The sequence below is a fragment of the Mastomys coucha genome, unplaced genomic scaffold, assembly GCF_008632895.1.
Source record: "Mastomys coucha isolate ucsf_1 unplaced genomic scaffold, UCSF_Mcou_1 pScaffold22, whole genome shotgun sequence".
Taxonomy (NCBI): domain Eukaryota; kingdom Metazoa; phylum Chordata; class Mammalia; order Rodentia; family Muridae; genus Mastomys; species Mastomys coucha.
Window position 1 is genome coordinate 205,019,189 of NW_022196905.1, and position 15,166 is coordinate 205,034,354.

At 34.0% G+C, this 15,166-nt stretch overlaps 1 protein-coding gene across 7 annotated transcripts in view; it reads left to right on the forward strand.

Moving 5' to 3' along the window:
• Marchf1 (membrane associated ring-CH-type finger 1) overlaps positions 1-15,166 on the forward strand; it is an 803,111-nt gene that overhangs the window by 249,333 nt on the left and 538,612 nt on the right. For all 7 annotated transcript variants that reach the window (XM_031339951.1, XM_031339948.1, XM_031339956.1 and 4 more), the window contains exon 2: positions 1,279-1,355. The gene's annotated coding sequence lies outside the window, so the exon portion shown is untranslated. The remainder of the gene's footprint in view (positions 1-1,278; positions 1,356-15,166) is intronic.

Sequence of the window (15,166 nt, forward strand, 5' to 3'; positions counted from 1 at the left end):
AAAAAAAAACTGAAAAGAAACATTTGTATATAAGAAAAGAGTCTTAATTTTAATTTTATATTATATTTTATTTCTAACTCAGTTTATAATATATTTCTTTGACTTTTATACTGAATCTTAATAAATATGATTTTAAATTTAAAAAACAACAAAAATGCCTATATTATTTTGTGCTGAGTGTCTCTGCTTATCAACACCTCCAAGAAAAATTTCCCATGCTGAGCACTAAGGTAGCTTTGTTTTGTTTTATTTTCTTTTGTTGTTTTGTTTTTAGATAGGCCATGACTCTTACTTTAAACTGTAGGACTATATGTATATAACTATATGTACATAAGCATTCTCTAATAATTCTCTGAACATGTTTGTCTTGTGGTATGCTCAACATCTTGCGACTACTTTTTAAAATTGGTTCGCAAATATAATCATTTACTCTTTCAAAGCCAGTTTCCTTTCTTTCTTTCTTTCTTTCTTTCTTTCTTTCTTTCTTTCTTTCTTTCTTTCTTTCTTTTTTCTTCCTTCCTTTCTTTCTTTCTTTCTTTCTTTCTTTCTTTCTTTCTTTCTTTCTTTCTTTCTTTCTTTCTTTCCTTCTTTCTTACTTATTTGTTTATGATATAGTGTCCAGCTCTATAGTCCAGACTATCCTGGAACTCTCACTGTTTCTCTTTTCTTTCAGCATCCCAAGATTGGTGATCACCACCAAGTTTGGTATTTGCCAACAAGTCTGGAATCAAGTTGGGTTCTAATTTAAAACACCTAACATTGCGATCATTGTATAACTCATTTCTCTCATGTTCAACACTGCTTGTAACTAGTGCTTTTCTTTTCTCAAATATTGGTTAAAATTTCAAAATCAATGTAATAATGCAGACTGAATATGAAATCCTTTGTATCAAGTAAAGTGAACAGGATGTGATATTTCAGCATTTAATTTTTGTATGGATTAAATTTTCACCCTAAAACTGCCTAACTCCTGTGATACAAGTATAGTAAACAAGTAGATAATGGGAACTTAAATAATGTACAAGAGATTTTTTGTTTATAAGTCTGTATATACATGTGTACACAAACACAGGTATGGCAGTAGTTGATTTATAAACAGGTAGATCAGCTACCAGCTCATAAATGGTGATCATATATAGCCTTCAACAATAGGCATATTTGTAATTTAAATTGTAAAATGTGGTCTTTGTGCAATCATGATATTTTTACAATGTCTTTTTCTGTTCTTTTTAACTTATACTTTCACATTTATTTATTTATTTTAATTTTTTATTTCAGGAAATGTACCCAGAAAGAGTTGTGAGGGCTTGTTTTCTGCTGACCTACTGTGACTAAGCAAGACACTGCCATATTTTGTAAGTCCATCTGTTTTTGTCTTAAAGAAGTCTTTCTGATACAGAGAACTGCTTTTCTCATTTGGAAGTAGATGAATTTTGTTTTAATTAAGGTCTTAATTGGCTTTATTTATTCCAAGTTTTGTTTTGCTTTAACTTTATCTGATTTCAGTAATAAAGAACATTTCTTTATTACTGTTTCTTTGTATCTATTAGCCAATTGTTTAGTGATTCTTGATAAAACCCATATTAGCTGATGCTTGAGTTCAAAGAGATGGTACTGTTAAGAATGCTGATTGTCCTGGGCAAACATGCTCATAATTAGTAATCCTTTATTTCAGTAAACCAGCAAATCTCTGTTTGCAGAAACTGTCCTCTGAGGCTGTATTAAGGTAGCTAAATACTGTCTTTAGCAAAAAGTGATTTATCTTGTTTTAATGATTAGATTTTATATTCATGAATTAACATTCATCATCACATTGTGATATGAATACATAGCTTACATCATCACAGTGTGATATGCAGTACACAGCTGATACTGTCATGTAATTTATATCATCATGTTGTGTTATGCACTACACTGATTATATCATTGAGTTGTGATGTGTACTTCACAGCTTTGATGTCTTAGACTGGAGATCTCATTTATTCCATCCAACACAGAGCAAACAAGCAAGCCTATCTTGTGGAGAGTCATGAAGGACATTGAACTGAATGCTTCTGGAACATTCAATTTATAACCCTTCTGATTATCTCACAGTTGAGATTTGGCTATCCCACAGTTTCAGAAACACAGTAAAAGTAAATAGACTTTCTCCTATTTTATAAGCTGCTTTCTGATGCTGTGATAAGCCAGTCTCTTTGTCCAGAATTAGTTTTTTTAATAACATACCCAACACCTGAAGACAATGTAATTCATGTTATTTATTTTGACGTTTGCAATATTTTTGACTTTTCATCCATTCAAACTATATCCACTAAGCAAGACAAAAAGTATTATTGTGTTACCTCACAATAAATCAATGGAGGGTCAACTAGATATAAAAAATTGCCCATTATGTTCTAAATTCCAGGAGACAGTAGTTCTTCCAAATGCCATTCACTGGAAAGGTTTTACACCCTGATGTTTGCACAACACTAATGATGATGAGAATGTCTACTTGTAGAGTAGGCTCAAAAGTCATAACTTGCTCTGGAAACCTATACAGTAACTTAAAGGGAATAAATTGCTTCAAAAACATACCGGGCATATAATAAACAGGAGAAAGTTTTTATAGTCAAATACCTTTAAAATTTTTCTCCCCAGATATAAATCAGAGCCTATTGGTTCTGCTCTTTGTAAACTCTATCAACTTCAATGACTATTTTTAACCGAATCACAAATATTTCCCATGAAACTGTGCTTAATTCTATGAATTGCATATTTTAATCATCTATTTATGCATGTACTTACTTTTAAATTTCCAAAAAATATAAATTACTTTGTATGATTTTATTTTAATAGAAAATATTCATTGGATATTTTTACTGTTAAACCCTGTGCATAAAAATCTAAAAATAGAAATGGTGTTCAATTAGACTTTTAAAAGATTATCACAGTCAAATATGTATTTTTCTATTAGAATTTCACAAAAATCACTTTCCTTGCCTTCTAAGTTCACTTGACTCATGTGTCAGGTAACTATGCTGGCATCTGTCCATGTGTTGAGGCTTAAAGTAATAAAACCCTACTTACAAGCAAAAACAAATGTGTTCTTAGGTTTACCACAGTATTACTGTTTGAGGTCCAATGGGCTGAGAAGCTATAGAGAAATCTGAAATTTATGAAAACAAAAATTTAAAATGTGGTGGAATCTCAGCAATAGTGTTTCTGAGATTGTCTTTTTTTTAATTTTAAAAACAGAAATAGTATAATTCATCTTGAATGGAAAACATGACATAGCTAAGCACTATATTTTCATGTGCATGGTAGGATTATTTTTAAAAAGACACCAATTAATTTGTAGTGAATTAAAAATACCAGATTAGGTCTGGATAGATGGCTCAGTGGTTAGAACGTTCATTCTTTTGTAGAGGATCAGAATTTGGTTCCCAGCACTCATGTCAAGTGGCTCATATATATTCTAAGGACATGCATTGCCTCTTGCTTCTCATATATATGCACTCACATATACACACCCACATAATTAAAAATAAATAAATCTTATTAAAATATCAAAATATTAATAATACTGGCACTAGATGTCTAGGTTTGCAGATTTCTAAGTCTCAAATAAGAGTCGTTCCAGCACTTTGGAAGATTCACAAGTTATGGGCTCACCCGGCAAGATCTAAGCCAACTTGAGCTACATTACATGATGAGTCCTTGTCTTAAAACATCAAACCACAAACCAAAATAATGATTTTTAATTATAGAAACTAGCATTTCATGTTTTAGTTTTAGATCTGTTAATTACTGCCTTTTGCCATATATTTATTTCTCTATATAATTGTAAAGGTATTTGAGGAGAGTTGTTAAAACCTATTTACTATTAAAAAATGCATACCACAAACCAAAACTCATTGAGAGATTACTCATTGTAGCAGCAGAGTAGAATATTTTACAGATGATGATGTACATTGAAATCAGACACAGCAATAATTATGGTGGGAAGTATTCTTGGACTTTGGAGTCTCCTTCTTTACAAGACAAATAGTAGTTTGTAGACATATCTGTCTCTTTCTCTGTTTCTCTGTGTCTCTATCTCTCTATGTCTCTGTCTGTCTTTCTCAAGAAACATGCTGACACATTTGAAATAAGAACTTATATTCTCAACATCATCTTTGAAAAATGTCAGGAACAACTGTCACCTAGAGTCTAGCTTATTTACCACAGGTAGATACCCCGAAACAAATTTAAAAACACTTGCTAAAATGTCCATTGATTTTTTTGAATATCTGAATAGACAGAGAAGTTCATAATTACTACCATTTATAGCTCTGGGCATTGAAAGAGAAGAATATAGCAAAACGAAAGTCACTCAATTTTCCATTTGAAAGCTTTTAAAAATTGTTACATATTCTTGCTATTACAACTTTAGGAAAATATGAATAGCATTTTCTTTTCTTTTCAATAATCCCTAATTGAAAGGATTTTTTGAGTGTGACTATCTCTAATGTGTTTTCCCGGTATAATTAATAGCTACAACTTTCTATTTCATTTGTCTTAATAGTCAGATAAATGAATCTACCTTTTGTCCTGCTCTGAAAGTGATATTGAAGCGTTTTATGCACTTGTGCTTCTCAATACACATCAGACAATTAACCCTGTTACAGTTTCTTATAAAGCATAATACCTGAGACCGCTAAAGGAAATAGTTTATCTTAAAATAAATTTGTTTTTCAAAAGTCATTGTCAAAATCAAAGTGGTTTTGACAAAGGAATCCATGAAATTACAAAACAATAGTATACTGTATAAATAGGCTGGAAATATTTTACATGTATTCTATATATACAATATCAAATGTTTTACCATTTGGCCTGGTGTTGTTCAATGGAAAAGAGATCCTTGTAATTTTTATGTGGTAACAGAAAGTTAAACACACATGCACACACACACACACACACACACACACACACACACACACACACACACACACACAGGCTAAAAATACTCTGGCTTTTCTAGCCTGAAATGCCTTCTTTGTTATTCTGTGTCTCTTGTGGACTGAGTTCCCTGTACAAGCCAGAACTTTTTATTTGTGCAGCTCAGAATACTGCCTTCAATCTCTGTTCTGTTTTGTGGTGACTGTGAATCAAAGCACCACTGATGACAAATGGTGGCATTTGACTGTGTTCTGATGATCTCTCAGACAACTGTGACCACACTTCAATCACTGAGAATGTCAAAGGCAATCTTTTCTACTTTGCAGGGTTGGAAAAAACTCTTGGTCCTTTAAAGACACAAAAGGGTGAAAGTAGGCTATTTACATGGCCTTGAAAATGTTATCTTTATCAGTATTCAATGTAAAATCAAAGTGGTCACATGTCTGGCTGAAGTCCTCTCACCATGTTCTTGGTCAGAATGTAGTTGGAACATAAAGACAGCTCCAGGCAGGACACACCAAATGCCTGCAGAATTTTCCTTTCAAATTCAAGGGTTCTACATCTTGAGCATGTCTTTCTTTACTGTGCCTGAACTGATGGCATAAAGACACCCATTCATCTTTTCAAGTGATTGGGACATTGCTTATGGTATTGTGTGTGGAACAGATATACATATGCATGTGTGTACATATGGGTGTATTAATATGTATGCTTGTGGGTATGGAGGCATTGGATGTCTTCTTCCATTTCTCTACTTCATTACTTTTAAGAATATTTTAACTTAAGTTCTGGACATGTGTGAGTGGGGTTGGGGTATGGGCATCTGAGAATAGGTACCTAGACAATGGTATAAGATACTCTATAACTGGAGTTGCACGCAGGTGTAAGCTACCTGGTTAAGGTGCTGGGTATGCTGGCATGCAGGGTACTTGATTTATTGAGACATCAGTGTAGTCCCAAGATATAAGTCATTTGATCTAAAATAAATGGCATCTTGCAATATGGTGTGACCTCAACTCAATGCCGAGTTAAACTATGCACTTCAACAATATTTTCTCAGCCTTTGAAACAAACACTTGGTAAACTTTTCTATGCACAATTTCACAGCATCATCTGGAAAGGGAGCTATTTCCTCTTTTTTATGAATTTCCCTAGTTAATTGATAATTAGGTCACTACAATTTATCCTTCTTACCTTATTTTATAAGCAATTAGTTCTGTTATTCTCTTTCCCATCTCGCCACTCATTCTTAAACTCGTGTTACTGCTATAACATAAGCTATGTTGTTGTTTTTGTTGTTGCTGTATCTCTATTCTGCCCCTTTCCGTAAAGCTTTATTAGGTTTACTATCCTAATTTCCTGAACTTTCCAATATTTATTGTACCAGGTTATACATAGTAAACAGGTTCTAGAATCAACATTCAAGAGCATGTGGTAATTTTCTTTCTCAGCTTGTGTTACTCATTTAATAAAATTGTTTCCAATTCCTTCCATTCTCCTACAATATGCATAATTTTGTTTTTCTTCAAGGCTGAATAAGATTGCATTGTGTATACACATGCACACTATTTTCTTTATTCGTTCATATATTGATGGACACTTAGACTGAGTCTATTCCTTGGAATTGTGAAGAGAGCAATAACAAATGTCAATATGAAAGTGTTTTTAGAGGAGGAAATAGCATCATTTTGTTTATGTCTAGCAGTGTATAGCTGAGTCATATGTTTGTTCTAGATTTAGTTTTATCTTAGAAGCCTACACTCTTGTTTGCATAGTGATCAAACCAATATTGAAGTGCTCCTCTTTTCCCAAATCTTTTTCCAGAAGTTGTTCATATTTGTTTCCTTGATGATGGCCATTCTTAACAAAGGTGAGATAGAGTTTTAGAGTACTTATAATTTTCACTTCTCTGATGGTTGGATTTGCTGAGTACTTTTAAAAATATTCATTAGCCATTTGTATTTCTTTGAGAACTATTAGAAGTGCAATGGCTTATTTATGAGCTGGAAGAGATGAGGGATTTTTTCTGTAATTGATTTTTACATTTCTTTGCATCTTCTGTATATTACCTTCTGTCTGAAGAATAGTTGGCAGATGTTCTTCAATCCTACTATATGCATATGTGTGTAATTTTAAAATCAGGTTAAATCTTTTTATTATTTTACAATGAAAGCTTTAAAAATGTTTCCTTCCATATTCTTCTATGTAGGGTATGCTATCCATATCCTCTCGTCCTACTGTGGAGTTCCTATTCTATTGTAACTTGGCCCCCATTGATGGGTGGCTTCTCCTTCTGGATACACCCTCCTTCCTTACTTTTTAGCTATTACTCAGCCAGTAGACTCTTAGATAGCATATATTTCTTGGCTACTATACCCAGTGCCTCAATTGAAAGTGGTAGAGCAGATAGATACCTTTTGATATTCCTGTTTCATTATTTTGGTTATATAATGGAATTTTTAGATAATAGGTATTTAGGCATATCAATTAATAATCCCTAAGCTGGGGTTTTATAACAGAAATTTGAAGTTGTGATAATTGTAATTTCTGGTTGATGATATAATCATCAAAATATTATAACATAAAGACAATGACATGCATAATCCACATATGACATTAAATGAGTTTTAGGAAAAATAATATGTGTTGTTACTGATAATGCTTTTATAATTTGTTGACAAAATTCCTAGTTCATGAAATATAAAATTTTATTTATACAAAAAAATTTAATTTCTCATGCACCAACCTCTAAATTATACTCATGAATATCATGAGTAGAATCTATAAATTCAGGGATACCCCCTCTCCTTTCAAGACACGATCCACACTTTTTAAGATAGTAAGTTCTAGGAAATACATCTGGATTTATATTGCAACATGGCAAGTGAACCTGACAATCTACCCTGTTGTCATTTTTACATGTGCATATTTTTAAAGTCTTAATTATACTGAGCATCATTTTATGAGTTCTCTTTGATGACTAAAACTCATAGAACCACTAAAATTGGTGATGTGAAGTTGTTCCGAGTTCCCTGGGGTCACCCTGCTTGTTATGGAGATTTCATGATTTCCTTCATAGTTTAGACACAAAGAAACATAAGCACCATGTGGGATCCCGAGAGTGGCATTTCTTTCTATTTGTATCATGTTTACAGGCAAAATGTTGTGTTTTATGAAATGAAATTCAGAATAATGAACGTGTTATAAAAGGTTATTGCCATATGGGTACCAAGTGAAACAGAATTAAATATTAGCATGGAATACTAAATTCCTTCCATTCTATTTTTAAATTGTGCTTTCTCTAGCTGTGGCTCATTTTTGCTTTGTGTGACATTATTTATTCTCGTACATTCTTTAGAAAGTGAAAGGCTCTAGAGGCACAGGTTTGAAATAAAGACTGTTTAAATATTATCCTTGATGTTTTTATTCCATTTTTTTTCAGAATATGCTTGCAATATTTGGTGACTGACAGTAATGGAAACCATTCATAATTAGTAACTGATACACTTAATCTGTTTTAATTGTTTTATTCCATGTGGTATGGATGTTGGGGGTCTGTAGTGGTTCTATGTCTTCTGTTTCCTCCCTAAGTGTGTCTAGACGCCACTGTACACCTGGCTGAAAGGAATGCATGCAGTCTACAGGATTCTGGTTCAGCTGTGAGTGGGTGCCAGGAAATAGTGTTGGGGTGGGGGTTTGAGAAAACATTCTCCAAGTATTTTAATGAAACATCACTCTTAGATGCTTTTAGCTTGAAGGCATACCTTTATTGGAGATGCTGTTGTATGCATATTCTCTATTTGGGGTGAACATGGGCTGTATAAAGACATTGGAGAGTGAGAAGGAATTCTTAGGTTGATTATAAAATCATTGGCTGTGAGTGTGTCAATTGTATGGAAAAGCATTCTGGGAGTCAAAAGTACTTGTTGTTCAGGTGTAAGTTGAACCTATAGGTCTGCCAAGGACTACTTGACCTTACTCAGGTTGTAGACAGGGGTCAGGCACCATAGACAAGATTAGAGAAGGGGAAACTGTGATGCTAAAGGGAGTCCTCCATTTTGCATTGAGTTCAGAGGAGCTTTCTGGACATGTAGACTGTGACCTTAATTACAGGACTTCCCCACAATTCCACAGCATGTAAAATAATTTTATTATCATATTATTTAAGCACACTGGCAGTCACTGCAAATGAAACTGTTAATTGACTCACAGGAACCATGAAGAATGGGGAAAAGTGTTTGCCAACTACACATTTCACAGAAAATAAGTGTCTCTAGATTAAAAATAAAGAAAGAAAAGAAAAAGAAAGAAAGAAAGATTGAGAAAATGAAGGAAAAGTATAAAGTGGGCTATAAAGATAATTTTCAGAAGAAAGATAAAAGATTAAAATAATGTTTTTTCTTTTTTTAATTACTTTTATTTTTTTACAGTCCGGTCATTATCTCCTCCCAGTCTGCCTTCCCACAGTTCCTCATCCAATTCCTCCTCCTCCCCTGCCTCCAAGAGGCAGGTCTCAACCCACTCTGTGAGGCCTCCCCAATACCTGGGCTCTCAATTCTCTTAAGTGTTAGGCAAGTCTTCTCCCATTGAGGCCATACCAGGTAGACCTCTGCTGTAAGTGTCAAATGCACTTGGATCAGCTTGTGCATGCTACCTGGTTGGTGGCTTAGTGCCTGAGAGATCTCAGGGATCCTGGATAGTTGAGACTGCTGGTCTTCCTATGGGGTCACCCTCCTCCTCAGCTTCTTCCAGCATTTCCCTAATTCAGCCACAGGTATAGCTGACTTGAGTTCAATGGCTGGTTGTAAGTATCTGCATATGTCTCAGTCAGCTGCTTGTTGGGCCTCTTGGAAGACAGCAATGCTAGGCTCATGTCTGTAAGCACACCATAGCATCAGTAATAGTATCAGGCCTTGGAGCCTCCCCTTGAACTGGATCCCTAGTTGGGCCTGTCACAGGACCTCTTTTCCCTCAGTCTCTTCTCCATTTTTTCCCTGCAGTTCTTTTAAACAGGAGCAATTCTGGGTCAGAGTTTGTGACTTGATCAAGGTCACATGTATGAATATATTCACAAGAGAAAAGTACACTTCACTCCTCCAATGTGGTCTTCTCTTTGAGCGTGTGTATATATGTGTGTGGTGAATACACACTGTGCACAGGTGCACATGCAGCGTGCAAGAGGATCAGGTTAGGGTGATGCAGTTCATTTCCCGTCACTTTTTACCTTATTTTTTTGAGATAGTATATCTCCTTGAATCTGGAGAATTTGTTGTTTGGGTGACTGTAAGTCTAAGCAATAGTTATTCTTCAATCTCTATTACTACTAGTGCTGTCTTCTAACTAACCAGCACTAATATCGTAGGTATGGATGAGACGAAGCTCAGATTGCTACATGCATAATGGGATACAAAATGCCTTCATGGTTATATAGTAAACACTGTCAACAATTGATCCTTGTCTCCAAACTTCTAATGCATTTTAGGTTAATTTTTAAACTTATGCATAAAACATATTAATAGATAGCCATGAGATGTTTTGATATGCATATCTATTGCTTAATGTTCAATCACATTAAGCTTGTCAATCTTTAGCTTTTAGAAAAGGGTATCAGATCCCTCAAGCTGCAGTTATAGAAAGCTATAAGCCAGCTGACATGGGTCCTGGGACTGAATCTGGGTGCTCTGGAAGAGCAGTAAATATTCTTAAATGATGATATGGGAAAGATTATGTGGAATTTGACTTTCTTTTCTTGTTTTATATCACTTAACACAATACTTGCTAATCTCATCAGTGTTTTACAAGTGACAAATTTACCTTCTTTTCAGAGACTGGATAATATTCTGCTGTGTATATGTACCTTATTTTCCATGTCTTTTCATGACTTGATCCACTTCACTGTGAATATGTATCAGAGTTTTCTTGTTTTTTTCCTTGAGTTTATGTACACTTTAGTTGTTTTCATTTCTTGGCTGTTGTTTTCATGGGTGTACAGGTGTTTTTCAACACAATTTTTACTTATTTTGCTGTTTAACAAGCAGTGATCAGATTATAGCTCTAATTTATCTCTGTTTGATTGTTTGGTAAAGGGTTTCACAACATAGCAAAGGATAGCACTAAACTCATTAGAAATCTCCTTGCCTCTGCCTCAAGCTCTGAAGAGCAAACTAATGGATTCATATATCACCATACCACCCAAAGGAATATACCAATCTGACCTCAAATCCCTGATCATTCTGCCTCTCTTGCTTCAGCAGATTCTACTAATGTGTATCACCATAACTAGCTCTATTTATTTTTTCAAGGAACACTTGCAAATTTATTTTTGAAAGGAATTCATTCCCAGATATCTGCTAAATGTGTCACCTATGAGAGCTCATTTTTTCACAATTGTTCTATGATAGACATTCCCATTACTATATTCATTTTAGAGTTGAAGAATTTGACACTCTCTCTCTCTCTCTCTCTCTCTCTCTCTCTCTCTCTCTCTCTCTCTCCTTCTTCAACTAACGAGTAATAGCTATGGAAGGATTTCTGGGGTACAACCTAGGCTTTCTGATAATAGAGTTTGAGCTTTTAGTTTCTTCTCTATGAGAAACCTCCTTATTTGATTGTTCTCATTTCTGTCAAAGTATTATTACTTATTGACATTTTTTGTACTAATTAAAATCTCTGATCTGCTCTCCTAAGGTAGTGATAATAATGGGTAACTTTAAGTCATAGTTTAATTTTTTGTTTATTATAAATTTTGCTATTTTTTTGGGTAATAACATTATCTTTCATCAATCAAGGATATATCTACTTGGCCCAGAAGCTTCTCACGTATAACCTTGAAAAGTATCAGGTGACTACTAACAGCAACATAACTATTGATATACACTTTTTACTTGAGCTCTCTTAATTAAGGTTTAAGTTGCTCTGATAAAGCACCATGACTAATAGCAAGTTAGTGACAAAGAGTTTATTTGGCTTGTACTTCTATATCACTGCTCATCCTCAAAGGAATTGAGGACAGGAGCTCAAACAAGGTGAGATTTTGGAGGCAGGAGCTGGAGTAGAGGTCATGGAAGAGTCTTCTTTCCTGTATTGCTCATCATGGCTTACTTGGCCTAGTTTTCTTATAGAGTCCAGTGCCACTAGCTGTAGAGATAGCATTTCCCACAATGATCCGGGGCCTTTCTCATCAATCACTAATTAAGAAAATATCCCACAATCTTGCCCATAGCCTGATATTACATAGAGATCTTCTCAATTGAGATGTCCTCCTCTCAGATGACTTTACCTTGCATCAAGTTGACATAAAACTATTCAGCACACAAGAAAATAATTTATTGGTAAGACTCTAACAGGATCGTTGCTATTATAATATGAGAGAAAATACAGAGAGAACTATTCTAATATGGGAGAAAATTTATTTGTCTGAATTCAATTTGCTTAAATTTTATATTCATATGGTTAATGTAGATTTATGCTATTTCTACAATATAAGTTTTGTTTATTAGGATAACATTTAATAATTCTCAGTGTTGGAGGTTATGGGTACACATTCTCTTAGTTACCCACTTTATGGCCTTAGCTAAATGTTGCTATCTGGGTATGGCATTGTAATGTTTATTCTAAGAATCTCCTGTCTCAAGTTTGTGTCAACACTGTAAACATTGCTCCTCATTTATTCTCTGACTTGTCAAAAATCTGATCAACCAATGGCTAGGCAGAAGAAAGTAAAGAACTTTGCTTCTGCCAGACAGTGAGAGAGGAAAGAGGAGAGAAAGAGAGAGAGGGGGGGGTAAGAAGGGATTTAACAATGAGCAGGGTAATAACAGACATCATGGTAAAATATCAGAAGCCAAGAGAGCAAGACCAATACTAAAATGGAAGCATCTCAGAGATTTTGGCTGAAAGGTAGCCAGATTATTTTAGAGGATTAGAACAGATCAGTGACTGCCAAGATCTTGTGTGGTAAAGCTTGATTATATAAACCTAGTAATTTCTGTCTCATTTATTTGGGAGCTAGACTGGGTTAGAAAAATACTGCCATTTTTAAAAATATATTCATATGTAATTATCACTTTTAAGAAAGGAGGGTTTACATTTCCCATAATCCTCAAGACAGACTTAAGTTAATGAGTAGTAAGATGGGAAAACTCACACTCATTTCTTGGAATGCACTGGGTGACTCTGGACCTTATCAACGCTCTGACTCCACACAGCAAAAATTAGCTGCACTACGAATTGTGAAATTATGTCATCTTCTGCTTTTTTCTTCAGAGAAGTCCTCATTCAATAGGACAATATCTACAGTATAGGCAGCTTTATACTCAGCACTCTAACTTGTTTTTACAAGCAAGCTGTTGTCTCCTAAATATGTCTTTAATCACCAATCACTGAAAATACTTAGAAGTGCTTCTTTGCCTAGCCACCCCACCCCACTGAAAGCCCACTAGTCAATGCTTTCTTATCTAGAGCTTATCCTACATAGCCTTAAGAAAGATCCAAATGTTGACTCAAACAGAACCTCTGGGCTGTAAGTTTTCCTCTTAGTCTATTGGGTATGATTATTCTTGTTTAGAAAACACCCTAAAGATGAGAAACTGTTGTATTCACTGGATGACAAAGAACACTCTAGTTATATATAAATACTAAATTTATAGACAAATGGATGCTATATTTCAGTTGATATAGCTGTATAAGCTTAGGAGAAGGTTATTCTATATTCACTATTATTATGCAAGATAATATGAAAAAGTAAAATTAAAAGCATGTTAATGTATATAAACAGGAAAGAAAATATTATAATAGTATCATAGTGTTTTACTTCTTCAGATAAAATTTTTCTTGTTGCACCATTTATTCTGCCTTTCCCTTGGTACAACAACAAAAATTTGAAGTTATTTATCTGTCAATTGATCTTCCCTTCCAAATGGTCCTAAATTCTCTTATTCTGTACTAATAAGATTGGGCTAACTTTCCATTAATTCTTAACATTGGATGAAAAGAAGATGCCCGAGGGGCCCAGATATAATCCTTTGTATCCTAATATGTAGTATAACCAAAGTTAAATTTGATATCAGTTCTCTTCTGATAACTGGGTTAATCAACTTATTCAGTAAAATAAATTTCTTCTTTACCAATCAGTTCAACACTTGCAATGTTTAATGATATTTTTTGCAGTATTTTATCCTACAGAAGTTGGGACCATTGAAATCAAAAATTTTGTAAGTAAACTCCTGAAAACAGCTAATGATTGTGTCATTGTCAGGCAAGCCTTGATGAGAAAAGAACACATTGTAAAATCTTTGTTTAGCTCCTCCCTCTGCCAAACAGCTATTCTTGGGGTCTACTATACCTGAAGAGACCAATTATACATACGAAATAATGAACAATGCCAGACATGGATATTTTTAGTCATCTCATTTTTTTTTCTCACAACTGATGATTGAGATTGTCTTTTCTGTGTTTCTTTCCTTTTCTTTCTATTTCTCTTATTCTTTACTTAGCTAGTACTTCATGCTCTACATAGACAATTTTTTTCTAGCCAATTTTCTCTAAACTTCCAAGAATTAGATACCATTTTGGGTCAAATAATATCTACCATTTAGTTAAATTACAAAATTTGTGGTACTATAATTACCTCTAAAATAATATATCTACTTTGACTAAAACTACTTGTAGACAAACCAAAAATTCTATTTTTGAATTACAGTTTCTGGCCCTTATATGAGATATTGTACCTTAGGCTAATACTTGTTGAGAATATTCTGAGTTTGTATTTTTATTTAATCCATGAGTTACTGGAAATTGACATGGTTTATATTTTGAATTCAATGCGGTTTCCTGAATTCTATCTTCCCTCTCTTAAAAATCTTCCCAGATAACTTTTGGTCTTTTAGAATTGTAGTTTTCTTTTAATGTTCTGAAAATATTTGCTTTTGAAAACTTCAGTAAGTATAGGGTTACTGGATGCTTATGGAGATAATAAAATGGATAATTTTACCATCAAATTGTCTGGATTAAGAAAGGCTTATATGAAAGCTGAGCCATTAATCTTAGGTGAATACCTGTGAGTATTTCATGGGGGAAAATTCATTTTCATCTGGGCAGGTACAAATGAATTGGCTGGTGGTCCCAAATGAAACAAAAGCCAGAGGAAACATGATTTTGTTTTCTCTTTCCTGCAGCTTGGATCATTTTCCCTCCTACTTATAGACATTATTATTCTGGCACGTGTTCTTCATCTTTTTTTTTTTTT